This window comes from Astyanax mexicanus, chromosome 3, assembly GCF_023375975.1.
Source record: "Astyanax mexicanus isolate ESR-SI-001 chromosome 3, AstMex3_surface, whole genome shotgun sequence".
NCBI classification, from domain to species: Eukaryota; Metazoa; Chordata; class Actinopteri; order Characiformes; family Acestrorhamphidae; genus Astyanax; species Astyanax mexicanus.
This window is the reverse complement of record NC_064410.1, coordinates 36,854,370-36,869,452: the sequence shown is the minus strand read 5'-3', so window position 1 is coordinate 36,869,452 and position 15,083 is coordinate 36,854,370. Positions and strand designations below refer to the sequence as shown.

At 37.3% G+C, this 15,083-nt stretch overlaps 1 protein-coding gene across 2 annotated transcripts in view; it reads right to left on the bottom strand.

The window, feature by feature from the left end:
• Positions 1-15,083, bottom strand: part of npr1a (natriuretic peptide receptor 1a) — a 124,363-nt gene that overhangs the window by 54,912 nt on the left and 54,368 nt on the right. The window lies entirely within an intron of this gene.

Here is a 15,083-nt window from a genome sequence, read left to right as displayed (position 1 = left end):
TGGCTATTAGGCAGGGATGAATGCTCCATCATATCCTCATTACTCATTTAAAATGAACTGCACATTTCAGACTTGCTTTCAAATCAGGATGTTCTTGCCTTGCCTTGTAAGGAAAGAGTGAGCGAAATCATACAATTCGGAGATTTTTACACGGCTAAGAATATTATGGTATTATGCTTCAGACATTATAAAGCATTTTCTGAGAAAATGGAAATGCATCACTAGCACATAATTTATCTGTCATTTTTAGAACATGAATTTAAAACTAAAATTATATAACATGGTGGAGTAACAAATACAACAGCAATCACCAGAAAGGCTTTTTCTAAAGGAAACTCCTTTACACAGTTTAGGCTATGAGTGAAACAAAGCTTGTTTCTTGCTATGGTATGTAATGTTGCTATAATGTTGCCAGCTAGTAGTTGCTATGGTGTTCCTAGGTAGTGGTTACTTTAGTATCCCTATTTGAACCTCTTTGTAACTCACTGATTTTGCGAAGTATTGCCAACTTCTTTCCTGTTTTGGTGCTCATTATCTACCCCTGTTTTTGTCTCACCGTTTAGGCCGTTTTGAACCGCTCCTTTGTATTGTTACCTGGTTGTGTTGATTTCTGGTTTTGAACTCTATATGGCCTCTTCTTTGCCATTGTCTGCTAATGTCTCTTTTGCTTTTGCTCTCTTTCTTGTCAAATTAAACCTAAAACATAATTTTACAATCAAGAGTATATAGTATTTTTCTCATACACACTAAATACTCCTTAGCTTTGACTGTGTTCTATTCTGCTTGGATGCAGAAGACTGCACAAAACAAATCCAATTTTCTCTTCAATTTTCCATTTTTTACTGCATTATGTCCTGTATGGCTACATGTATAAAAAAGGCTCAATACATATATTTAAAAATCTTGTTATGGTAGCAAGACAAGATTATTCAAATGCATAGTATTTTCTTCTTCTTTTTCTGACCGATTTTGCAAGCTAAATCATTACAGTTTTAAGATACAGACACATCCTATCACCCGATTGTTCGGTCTGATTGTGTAATTCAGACTTTAATGCAACTTTCTGATTGTACATATAGTTTCTGCATGGTCCTTGTAGAAACTCTCCACTTGTTGCTTCTCAGATTCATCTCAACAGCCCTTTGAGAGGCAACAGCAACATACTCCAAATGCAAATGCCACATAAAGAGTCAACTCCAAACCTTCATTCAGCTGGGTCTGATTGCGAAATTCAGGCTGTAATACAACTTTTTGATTGGACATATAGTTTCTGCATAGCATTTCTCAATATGAATGCATGGGGTACCACTATTTATATGCTCTTTGCCACTATTTAAAATGATTCTAGTAACACCCAATCACCCATATGGAGGACCACAGCAACCACTTGGCATGGTGAAGACTAATCTCAAATCTCACACCAAGTCCATCTTGACAAAAAGTTTTATCATTGTCTTTAATGTATATTTTCTAATATTCAGCCTCATCATAGCCATTTCGCTAGCTGTGTCACTACTTGTTGATCCAGATGCAATCGCTTCATTAACTGGAACTCAGGTTTTCTTGCTTGTTCTTTTGTGCGTAAACTAATGACGCAAAGACACACAGCTGGCCAAGAAACAACTGAGAAGCCATTTATCTAATTACTCAAAGTCGTTTAAGAAGGGAAGCTATATATAAAAAAAGCTCTGGTTCTTGGGAGCTTCACCCAGTTCCATTAAATTAAAGCTGACATTCTGCACTTTAACCTCGTAGCCAGATCCTATAGAAACAAAACAAAAACAAAAATGCTATGCTCTCTCAAGTTACTCTCTACTGTACGTTCCTAAATTCAGTATAACACTTCACAGCTGGGAATGGACTCCTCGCGCCTAAGGCATGCTTTGGGAAAACTCAAGCATCAAGCAGTACAGGCTAGGTATTAGCCCTTCCACTTTGCTATCTATGAAGTTGAAATAATAAGTAAATAACATCAATCAGCTAAAGAAAGTAAAAACAGGAATTCATGAAAGTCAGAGTAGATAGAGAAGCTATGCTAATGCGATTTTCATTTACAGTTCTAGGTCGCTTTTATAATCTTGCCTAGATGACCTCACAGAGTGAGAAGCTCTGTGCAGAGGGACTGAGCGCTAAATGCTAACACATGCTGGAGCCCTGAGCCAAAGGCCCAGGCAGAGTCTGAACACCCAGGGGATGGTGAAAGTCTAACATATGTCACCACTGAGCACTCGCAGACCCTCGCCAGGTTGGTCTCAGTGTAGCTGTGAGCCAGAACAGATCAGCACCGTGGAGATATCCATTTCGCCCACAGTTCTAAATGAAACGTGTTTGTGCTTCTTAACAAAGCGCCAAACAGTTGATTTTGACACACAAAATATGGTGGAATAGTAATATCTACAGGTCCCACAGTTTAATTGTACTACTTTATTGATTTAAACAAAGTGCACATTGTATTCCTATTATTGTAGTCTTATTCTTGAATAAAACATGTCTGTTTTCAGCAGTTCAGCTTGGGTTGATGGCTTGTGATCATCCATCTTTCTATTGATTATGTTCCAGAATTTTTCAATTTTGTAAAATCAAAGAAACTAATTATTTTTAAGTTGTCTCTTGTTTTATTCCAGAGCTCTCTCTCTCTCTCTCTCTCTCTCTCTCTCTCTATATATATATATATATATATATAAGTCCAAAATACTTAAGGAAAGGATTGCACTAGGCTTTTGTTATCACTTGCAATAAGTGCAATGTCCATGAGTTAAACAACTGACAAATGTAATGAGATTTGTGCAGACCTATTTAAATACGTGACTCCCTGCAGAGGCCATGAAATCCAACTGACCTGAGGTCAGCTCATATAACAGATTTATGAACTAAGAGGCTAAAGAGAGAGAGAGAGAAAGAGAGAGAGAGAGAGACAGAGAGAGAAAGAATAAAGCACTTAAAGTAATGGAGGTTCAGTATCATCATTGCTCCCTATGGGAGCTCAACAGCTCAGCCATTAGATAAATGTAGTGTGTGTGTGTGTGTGTGTGTCGGGTTTTTTATTAAATGCTCTGCACCGCACACACTATTATCTAACTGTAAAACAACTGCAGGTTAGTGTATTTGGGAGTTTATTTAGAGATCAGCATGAATCTGACATACACGATTGCAGGGTTCATAAAGCCCTCTAAATGTAGTGTGTGTGTCACTGCTACCAAACTGAACCGAGCGCTAAGCATTATGAAAGCAGACAGAAAAAGACAAAAAAAAATCCAAATTCACAAATGGGCTTTAAACAAAAGCAGAACTCTATAATTCATTCAGCACTTCTTTCCTCTCAGCTTAGCCAAAGCCAGCCTTTTCTCTTCAGCTGATGTGATGTGACATTCAAGAGCTCAGCTCATTGTACAGTTAGAGACCTTAAACCTTTTATCTGTGTTTACATGTTGGCACTGACAAAAACACACTGTTTCAATGGAAATGGCAAGTAATTTATCATTAAAAGCATTTTTAATGCATTCATGGATTTAATTGTTTTTTTCTTTCTGCCACCCTGAACCATCATCCTGAGTGGTTGGATGTGGGTGTAAGATTGACATGGACTGAGTGTCCCTTGGACCATCTTCCGGCCATCTGCTTGTGCCATTCACCCTTCGACCAAGTCAGAGAACCTCACCAGCACATTACACTGGCTGATTTATCTCTCATACCAGAGTCAGCTTCCAAAATTTCATGAAAGACCCAATTTCCTATTATTGACTATATAGATAAAAGTTGGTTGGCATCTTACTAGTTCCCAGAATTCACAGCACTTTCAGGAGGAAGTGTATTTTCTAATAAAGTCCCCAACTCTGAAATAACCTTATGAAAAATGTATGTAACAAAGGTTGCAGATACAGAAGTTCATGAACATATAAATAGGCAGTGAAGCAGATGGATGCCAATGTTTAAGGATGTGCTTGTGTCTGTGTTACCTCCTGGCTGGCTTGGTTTAGTTAGACTGTTAGCCACATTCTGAAAATCTATTCATATTATCTGTACTCCATAAAACCAATAAAACTAACTCTATTTTTTTTTACATTTTTCTAATGTAATACAACAAACCTGCCCTGTCTGACACCAATGAAAGTTTGACCATTGAGGCCTCCTGCTACCCCGACTAAAGCTACTCCTTTATATTAGTTGCCCATCCTCCATTATAGACTGATACTGTTATTATTATTAACATTATTCCTATTAACCATCATCATTACTTTACTAATTTGTACTATTACTATAAAAGAAGATGAATCTTGGATTCTCAGAAGTTTCTTCCTTCAAGTTTTAGGAAGTCTGAGGGAGTTTTTGGGATTTTACATTTTTCATTCTGTTGATCTTTTGTCTCATTATTGCATTTCATTGAAGATGCTTTATGACCTCAGTTATAAAACATGCTGTACAAATGAATTAAGATTTTAAACAAAATTAGAATTGACAACAAATAACTGCAAAGGAACAACAGGAAATATGACTACAAAAATGAATACACAGTTCATTACACAGTTATAGCAGATATATGTCACCATTATACCATGAAAAAAAGAGAATGATGCTAGTGTAGGACTATATTTTACTTTAATTGAACAATTCCATTTAGAATGGACAGGTCATAATTCCTTCATGGAAAAGTTTGGAGTTTGTATTTGAGACTTGAAACTCGAGATTTAAAATCTCATAATAATTTGAACAATTTAGATACTGATATCACAAAAGGTTGTGCACTCTGAGGATCCTATCAGTGTTCCAGTTTTTGTCTACCTCCAGCAAAGGCACTGCTAGTTCTTTCCGCTATCTGCTGCCTTCGTCTTCCCCTAAAGAGCTGCTACCATAACGGGAGGATAAAGGTGGCTCAGGTGGTACAAGAGGAAACAGAATAAAGGAGATACAGAGGAGCATGAGGAAATCACGAAGGGCATAAAAGAAGATGATGATAAAAGAAAATAACAGAGAATAAGCTTAGGAATGCAGAAGTCCAGAAAGGGAGGAAAGACAGGAAAAGATGATGACAGGCTCAGAGAAAATGACACACAGATGCCTTCTTCCATTCTTATTAGACGCCCTCCTCTACTTCCGCACACCCATGCACACATCATTAAAACTGAGTGGGTGAAAGATGAAAATGAGGCAGGAGAGCAGTGAGAATAGGCTGGATGGAGAGCTATGTAAAAGATGTAAAAGAGGGAAGAGTGAAGAGAGAGTGATGGTGGTGGAGCTGTGACTGAGGTAGACGGAGAGAAAGTAAGAAAGAGATAAAGAGATAGAAAGAGAAAGAGAGGGGGAGACACGACAGAGAGATAGTGATAGAGTGAGATGTGTCTGTGTGTGTTAGTCCAGCTCATCAGAGCCCAGAATGGCAGCAGGGCTTTAATTTCAGAGGAGTGTGTGCCGGGTGCCGGGCTGTGTAAAGCCTGTCTCTGAGGGCCTGCTCCCGAACACAGCAACATCCCAGAAGTCTCTGAGTTCACTGACCAGCATCTGCCAATTAGCTCATTCTTTCCATTTCCCTGTCAGCTTCATTAGCAGTAAAGAAGCACTCCTTGTAAATGCAACTATTACTGCTAAGGACTACATATTTACGTAATATTACTGTCCTTTTTAGCAATCCTACAATCAGTTTTCTTGCTCTTACAGGTTTTCATCATTACTTACTACCATTTAACTTGATTACCAACTGAAAAAATGTCTACCTAAAAAGCTTCGATATCTTCTTATAGCCTTCAACCGCAGTATGCAGTAAATAAGTTCTAGACAGCTGCTGAGAGGAGTTAATGGCTGCTGATTGTTGGAACAAGGTTTAAAAAGTCTACATTAAAAAAATATTCATAAAGCTTTGAAATTTGCATCACCTGACCTTTCCTATCAAGGACTGTGAACAAGCCATAGCACTAATTAGCTAATTAGGGTCTGAGATCTTGGTAAAGGTTATCTGCATAACATTCATTTCCTCTAACTACTTCCTCTAACTAAGAATGTCTCATCTTCAACTTTTTTGCCGTTTGGTAATTCAGATTTCTGAAGTCTTTTGTTCACTTAGATTTTCACAAGAATATTGGCTTTGTTTATGATACCAGATTAAAGTGACTCAAATCTCTAATTTGCCTGAACTTAACACACATTGTGTGGACATACCAAATCAGATTTTTTAAAACTCATATTTAAGTCACTTTCACATGGGGTCCTAGATTGGATACACATCTAATTTGTGAGCATGTAAAATATATATGAATGGACAGATAGGAGTCTGTGTTTTTCCTTGCACACGTGCACTTATGGCTGTTGGTGATGAAGGTCAAGATCCTTATAGGACAGATTGTTTACATGGCCATCTTTACCATGCCACCAGGAAGCTATTTACAGAGACCAGGCCTTGATCTCTATGAATGGAGAAAATCTGGTAAGAACATACTGTTTGTATAGCTTGTGGAGCGTAACCAGAAAGCTGATTGGCTCTTTTAGTTGAAGGGCAGGATTTCCGATCAGTCTCCTTGTTTGTATTTAGAATTGATTACATAAATCTTGCCATGTGACTATAGCCTTACATTTTTTGTTTGAGTCTACACTAAATGTGCACCTATTGTAGATGGACTTTTATTATACATCCCTCCAAACCAGAGACTGTAAAAAAGATGGACGCCATGTTGCCGTTCCTATTCATTTACTGAAAATGAAGCCAAAATCTTCCGCCATGTTGGCGATCCTGATACCCGAGTCTGCGCAGTAGAGACCAGAGGAGGAAGAAAGACTGTGGAGAGACAGTCTACTCATTTAAATAACCCTGCCCCTGAGGGCTGCCTCGAGGTCACAGGCTGCAGAGCGGAGCGGAGTGGAGCTGATGGTCTGCCCTTTTACAATAACCACACCTTTTTTGAATAGAGCTGAATAACATTTTAAAAAACGAATTCTGTGGATATAAAAAATTGACAATATAAGCAGAAGTTACACTAGCTGTTGCGTTTAAATAATAGCGGTAGAACCATCTCCATTACAGAACCATCTCACATATTTACTTTATGTAAAAAAACAGTTAAAATGCATTCCAAGTGTCACTTCTCATTGCGTCTACACACTCTGTTGAATCTAGGCATGCTAGGTACAAGTCGTATTTCATTAGGGGTGATACTGTCAGCACTCTGGAGATAAATGTGGGGATGACAGCTATGTGGATTTAGGGACAGAAGTGTTAGAACACGGCTTGCTTTAAGCATAAACAGCTGAATACAGTAACTACAGATTTCAAAACCTAAATGTACACAATCATCAAGGGACATTCAGGTTATGTTGATTTTGTTTACTCGTTTGTTCAAAATAAGAGATACTTGAAGCTTGATAGTTGTGTTTATGTGTCTACTTGACTGGCAATCGAGGACAAATGCCTTCATCACTCTGTTTGTGACACTAATCTGATTTAGAATTTGGTCCGCATATACAGTTGTGGTCAAAAGTTTACATACACTTGTAAAAAAACATAATGTTATGGCTGTCTTGAGTTTTCAATAAGTTCTACAACTCTTATTTTTCTGTGATAGAGTGATCGGAACACATACATGTTTGTCACAAAAAACAGTCATAAAATTTGGTTCTTTCATAAATTTATTATGGGTCTGCTGAAAATGTCACCAAATCTGCTGGGTCAAAAATATACATACAGCAACAAAATTTGTCAATTTTGGTGATGTAGCGAGTTGTATCAATCAAATTAGCTTCATGTCATGGCCTCTTCACTTCTTGTAAGTGATTCTGATTGACTACAGCTGTTGACTTCTCATGAGCCCATTTAAATAGGGCTCATTTGACCCAGTGATTAGACTCAGCTACAAAAGCTACAATGGGAAAGTCAAAGGAACTCAGTGTGGATCTGAAAAAGCGAATTATTGACTTGAACAAGTCAGGGAAGTCACTTGGAGCCATTTCAAAGCAGCTACAGGTCCCAAGAGCAACTGTGCAGACAATTATATGCAAGTATAAAGTGCATGGAACAGTTGTGTCACTGCCACGATCAGGAAGAAAACGCAAGCTATCACATGCTGCCGAGAGGAGATTGGTCAGGATGGTCAAGAGTCAACCAAGAATCACCAAGAAGCAGGTCTGCAAGGATTTGGAAGCTGATGGAACACAGGTGTCAGTCTCCACAGTCAAGCGTGTTTTACATCGCCATGGACTGAGAGGCTGCCGTGCAAGAAAGAAGCCCTTGCTCCAGAAAAGGCACCTTAAGACTCGGCTGAAGTTTGCTGCTGATCACATGGACAAAGATAAAACCTTCTGGAGGAAAGTTCTCTGGTCAGACGAAACAAAAATTGAGCTGTTTGGCCACAACACCCAGCAATATGTTTGGAGGAGAAAAGGTGAGGCCTTTAATCCCAGGAACACCATGCCTACTGTCAAGCATGGTGGTGGTAGTATTATGCTCTGGGGATGTTTTGCTGCCAGTGGAACTGGTTCTTTGCAGAAAGTAAATGGGATAATGAAGAAGGAGGATTACCTCCAAATTCTGCAGGAAAACTTAAAACCATCAGCCCGAAGGTTGGGTCTTGGGCGCAGTTGGGTGTTCCAACAAGACAATGACCCAAAACACACATCAAAAGTGGTAAAGGAATGGCTAAACCAGGCTAGAATTAAGGTTTTAGAATGGCCTTCCCAAAGTCCTGACTTAAACCCCATTGAGAACATGTGGACAGTGCTAAAGAAACGGGTTCATGCAAGAAAACCATCACATTTAGCTGAACTGCACCAATTCTGTCAAGAAGAGTGGTCAAACATTCGACCTGAAGCTTGCCAGGAGCTTGTGGATGGCTACCAAAAGCGCCTAGTTGCCGTGAAAATGGCCAAGGGACATGTAACCAAATACTAATGTTGCTGTATGTATATTTTTGACCCAGCAGATTTGGTGACATTTTCAGCAGACCCATAATAAATTTATGAAAGAACCAAATTTTATGACTGTTTTTTGTGACAAACATGTATGTGTTCCGATCACTCTATCACAGAAAAATAAGAGTTGTAGAACTTATTGAAAACTCAAGACAGCCATAACATTATGTTTTTTTACAAGTGTATGTAAACTTTTGACCACAACTGTATGTTGTACCCACCCAAAGTCTAGTCTGGAAGTCCTGGTGTAGCATTCTTAAAAACATCAGCTATGGGCATTTCTAAGACTCTCTATATAAAATCTCACCAACATACAGTCAGTTAGATCTCTCTCCAGACTTTATTGCGGAGCAATTCTCCACAGTCTGACTACAGTCTATGAACCACTTAATAAACAGCCATTGGGAACGCAGGCTGGTCGTGATTATTTTGGCCTGGGGCTGTTTTTACTCTGTGCTCTGCTTGCCTGGTCTGGTGCCAGGTGTGTTTCTGTGGAATATCAGTGATGTAGAGGGCAGTGTGATTAGATATGGCTGTGGTAAATATCCCAGATCGGATTTAAGCAGGTGTGTCAGCAGAGGGACGAAAGCTAACTAAGGACAAAAAGACATGTAGTATATGTTTAACTTAAAGTTGGGAATTAAAACAAAAGCATGTTGTAATTATATACTAATTATTTGTTATTCATATGTTAAAATGATACATTAAGTTATACTAGACATTCTATCCAAAGTGCAGATACTAATCTGTACATGTGTTACATTAATGTAATTACACATCGGATTTCCACAACTTGTAACATTTGTGTAATAACATATCGGAATTTAAAAAATTCTTGAGGTTTTGTTGGATTTACAGTGTCTTCTAATCAGGGCAGTACAGAAAGTGAAACTGTTTAGCAAAATGCTGATATTTACTTAATATTAATGCAACGCATCCATTATAGATTCAGAAAGTCATTTTAATTAGTGTATTCAGCTTTTATATAAACAGCACCCACTGCTGACAAACGAATTTCACTATAAACACACAAATCTTGCATAACTCACTGTACTTCCACTAATTTACAGACATCCACATTTCTTTCATCAATGGTGAATTATAAGAGACCTTGCATGTTGTAGCTACAGTAAAAACCTCTACTTTTATACTAGATGTTTGAATATTCCTGTGAGGTTTATATTGCATTCAGCCACAATCTAATGTTGGGTGATATTTAATCCAGAGGACACAGTATAAATTTGCATTTCTTGCGTTTAAAATGTCTCATAGATGCCAATGAATCAGTTAGAATTAGAGATCAGTGATTATGGATTTTTATGCTATAATTTACACTCTCATCATAATGAAACCATAATAGTATCATAATGAAACTGTATTTTTCGCACTATAAGGCGCATTTAAAATCCTTTAATTTTCCCAAAAATCATTAGTGTGTGTTTTAATCCCGTGCGGATTTTACCAGTCAGGTTGTAAGCAGAAAAGTCACTTTGCCAAATTGCAGTGTTATTCAGGAGTTTCAGTTTAGTTCTCCAGCAGCATGAGTAGCATTAGCATTACCCGCTAACAGCTATTTGCCCTTTCAGAGGTGAGTATTATCGGCCTGTAGCCTGCTGCTAAACACGGCTAACACTGCTGGAGCAGCCTTATCAATACCCGCTAAATGCGCTAGCTATTACGCTGTTCAGAAAGGAATCTAGATTTACATCCAGCGCTTGTTTGATTTTAAAAGATCTTTTTTTGTTCATTGATATTGTGCCTTACAATACAGTGAATCTTGTAGTGCACAAAATACGGTATGTGTAAAGTGCTATAAACAAATATTTGCTGATTTATTCTATTTTTACATATCTGTCATATTATATTTAGATCTGAAAAAGAACAAAAAAAGGAGTGCAAGTAAAATGTGTGTCCAATGACCATTTATTTTGAAAGAAAAACATCCACAAAATTATAAAAAAAATTAAAATTATGAAAAATAATTGACTTCTTTTATTTCCTCAATTAACCAATTAATAACCAAATTAAGTTGATATTTCATTTAGACATGATTACTACTTGATAGGACATCCCTGTTAAATCTAAACTACTTTTATTATTTTAATAAAACCTTTCCAGTGGTGTGAATTAATAATAAAAATAACGTTAATAAATATAGCATAATATATCTGAAATGGGAAGCAATCCATTTCTAAGGCTCGGTTCTCTGAGCAAACCACAGTGCAAGCCATTATCTCCAGATGTAGAAATCCTGGCACAGTGGTGAATCTTTCCAGAAGTGACTGGCCTACCAAAATTCCTGCTAAAGTGCAGAAAACCCATCTCTGAGCCCAGATGAACATTTAAATCACTGCAGGCCCTGCTTGTACCATGTTATCTTAGTGTTAGAATAGCACAAATGCTCTTGGAATAATGTACTGATTCAGCAGAATTTCACAACAACATCATATGTTGGCCTGGGCTAATTGCCATAATTGCTGGAATTAGAAATCCGGCTCATCATACTGTGATCTGAAGTTCAGGTGCAGTTCGGTTAGGCAGCAAAAAAAGAGCTGGTTCACCTCTGTGCGACCCAAAACGTAACAAATTAAAGGTTTGACTTGAGGTGACTTAGTCCTGATTTGAACTCCACTGGGACACTGTGGCTGATTTACATTCTTGAAAACCATCCAATGTGTCTAAATTATAGCAATTCTATAAAGAAGTGTGTGCCAAAATTCCTCCTCAGTGCTAGACTGATCTCTGGTTTTAGAGAGTGTTTGCAGTTGTAACTGATATAGGGTAGGAGCTGTAGTTCACATGAGTGGTGGAGATGCTGCATTTTTTTCAGTTTGAACCCTATAGTTGACAAATATGTCAAAATAAATGGAACTAAGAAAAAAATTCATAGCATTTCATGTGAAAACTTGGTCTATACATCATGTCTCATAGAAGTAAGAAAATCTATGTATTGTATTCTTCACACTATAAGGTGCACTTAAAATCCTTTTATTTTCCCCAAAATACTCAGTGCGCCTTATGTATGATTTTTTTTTTCCAGTCAGGTTGTAAGGAGAAGTAAAGCCACTCCACTGAACTGCAGTAGTGTCAGTGAAGTTTCTCCACCACTAAGCTCTTTTGCTGTTCAGAGGTGAGTATATTGGCCTGTAGTCTGTGTGTTTACCGTGTTAAAACAAGCTACATGAGACAAAATGCCCTGGCTTACCGGAACACTCTGGGTTCCTCAGTGTAGCACTGTTGGGAGGCATTTACTAGCACTAAGCGCTGCTGCTGACCACAGCTTGGGCTGCTGCTAACCGTTACTATTGCTGCTGCTAACCATGGTTAGCGCTGTTGCTAATCGTGGCTAGTGCTGTTGCTAATCGTGGCTAGTGCTGCTGCTAATTGTGGCTTGTGCTGCTGCTGCTAACCACGGCTAAAATACTGGAAATACTTACTTACTGTAAATAAACGGATGCACTTTACTCAACCAAATAAAAAGTTCAGGTGAGAAATCTGTGTAGATTAACAACATGGCAACACCCTTGTTCCTTACTATTGTTGCTTAAAATGCGCCTTATAATCCTCTGTGCCATATATGAAAATAGACTAGAAAAACTAGAAAAAGATAACTGATAGTGTGCCTTATAATAAAACTTGCATTTGTGTCCTCATTTTTTTTTTATTTCATACCTTCACTATGTAACAATACATTTTTCAAGTTTTACTATACAGAGGGATATAATGTCAGAGTCATTTCTGTAAGTACTTAAATAAGACAATTCTTTTAGTATAAATAAAAATATATTTAAAAGGCTTTTTAACAAAGTAGACAATGTAGTTTAAATGATTAATTTAGCTATTTTCACAAAAATAGCAAATATGTCAAGAATTCCATGTCCACTGTTTCATCTTGAAATAAACTGCCTATTAAGAAAGCACTCTTTGACATCAGTGATATCACAAACTTCATACTATTTATAGTCAATGAACTGAAGACAATAAATGAATGTTCGGCATTTAATAACAGTAATTTCACCTAACATTTATCATATTGTTTCCATAATTAGCTGAGGTAAACATTAAGCCTAAAGCTCCACCCTGTCATAGTAATATATCAGTGTAATTCAAAGTGTATCTTTGAAACAGAACAAGAACATCATGAACAATTTAACATGTTTAGAACTTGATTTAATGCAAATTTACACTAAAATTGTCCACCATGTCATAATGCCTAATTAGGATTTTTAAAAACCTAATCCTAACCCACTCTACATTCAATAAGCAAAAAATAAAACAAGCTTTGTTGTTTTCATATTTAAAAAAAAAAAGGATAATGATAGATTATGTATAACTAATATTACAAATTCAGGACATTTTTGTTACTCCTAACATTCTAATTTTTGTCTCTGGTTTTTCTAAAAGTAAAGTACTAAATTTTTCTCTTAAAATGTGCAAGCAGGCACACAATCCCAGCTAAATAAATTTAAGCTTTCTGAGCCCATGCTGGGACGACCTTGTTGAGTGTCTCCCTGGGACTACCTTTAAGTGGCTTTGGATGGAGTGATGGAGAGAGAAGATAAAAACAAAGAAGACGAACAGAGTGTGGTACAGAGAGCGTGGGGGTAGAAAGGAAGACGACAAATGAATTCTGAAACCCAGATGTTTCTGCTCAGATGTTCCCTCTCACTGTGTGTGTTTGTCCCTCCACATCTTGAGATTCTATTTTGCCCGCATTAGCTGAACTTTTATAGCCCTACTTTCCACAAGCACACCTGCAGGATGCCATTCAGTACAGTGACATATCTCCTCACAGACTCAATTAGAGCTGGAGATGAAAAACCGGAACAAAAAGCACATCATAATGACCACTGAGAGCCAGCACAGCTCAGCAGCTTCAGAAAATAATCAGTCATCACCTGGAGCAAACCCTCAGAACAGCCCAACAGCAATTCCATTTTAAAATCACTGTGGAACAGTAAAAGTGGAGGAATCTCTCACATCTATATAGCACTATAAAGACATTGTAATGCTTAGCACGATTCAATCAGACATCAGTTTCAAATGTGCTTATAGTATTGTGCAACAATCAGAGACAACCATTCATTTATTTAATTCCCTGTCAAAATGGCCATTATTTCTTCATTTTTCTGTGTCAGGAAAAAAACTAAAAGCCTATATTTAACAGAAGAATTCACAAAAGCCTCAACAGCTAAATCTACCATCAGGTGTTTCAGTAAATATACTGTGTTCTGCTGGAATTTCAAAGTTCTTTGTAGGACATTTAAAGTGGAATATTCCTACAGATTTCCTATTAGGAAAGTCGGGAGAGTCTCACCCACCCATAGATCATAATCAAAGATGGTGGCCCCACATGTCAGCAGTAATAAAAACAGTATTTGTTTTAAAGTTTATTCTTACTTTTAATCTATTAGTGACTCTTTAATCAGTCATACACCCAGTTCTGTCCAACTTCTATCTGTGGACATATGTCTATGCTGTTTAAACATGCAAAATTACTGCATTATCAATAAAACAATTATCAACTGATATTGCTAACAATGCTAATCTGGAACATTCAACTCTAAAATTTAACACCTCGGGTACATGGAATGTAGATTGAGCTCACCTGTCCTTTACTACAGATCACATTTTTATGAGATATTGCCTTTTAAGTTTTTTTTAGAAGTTTGAGCATGTTCTGCTTCTCACCATCCAAGTCATCATAAAACACTTTTATTAGTTGGAGTCTACTGAAAGGAAGCTCTCCAGGAGCAGGGTTGGTAAACCCACAGAGTTGTCTTCTAACAATAGAAGGACACACAGAAACAGATGTGCTCTCCCTATATTTATTTAAGGGTGTTCTTGTGGTCAATCAGGTCCAACAATGTTGTTCATTTAAAACCATGTTATAGATATTGTATTTCACATTATGCATTTGTGCTGTTTTAAAAGAGATTACACTTTTATATGTATCATACATACAAAAAAGTGCCTTTGTAATAAGTGTAGCAAGCGGTTTTACCTTGTCCTGTTGAAAAAAATGCTTGAATGCCAAAGGAAAATATATTGAAGACAGCTTATCTTGCTCCTAGATCACCATGTGTTTTTCTAAACTTTTCTGAATCTTTGCTCCTTAAAAATGCAGATTTGTTACTGGATACAGCTTTTGTACCAAAATAATGATTAAACTCCACTGTTGAAAACCCTGTTTG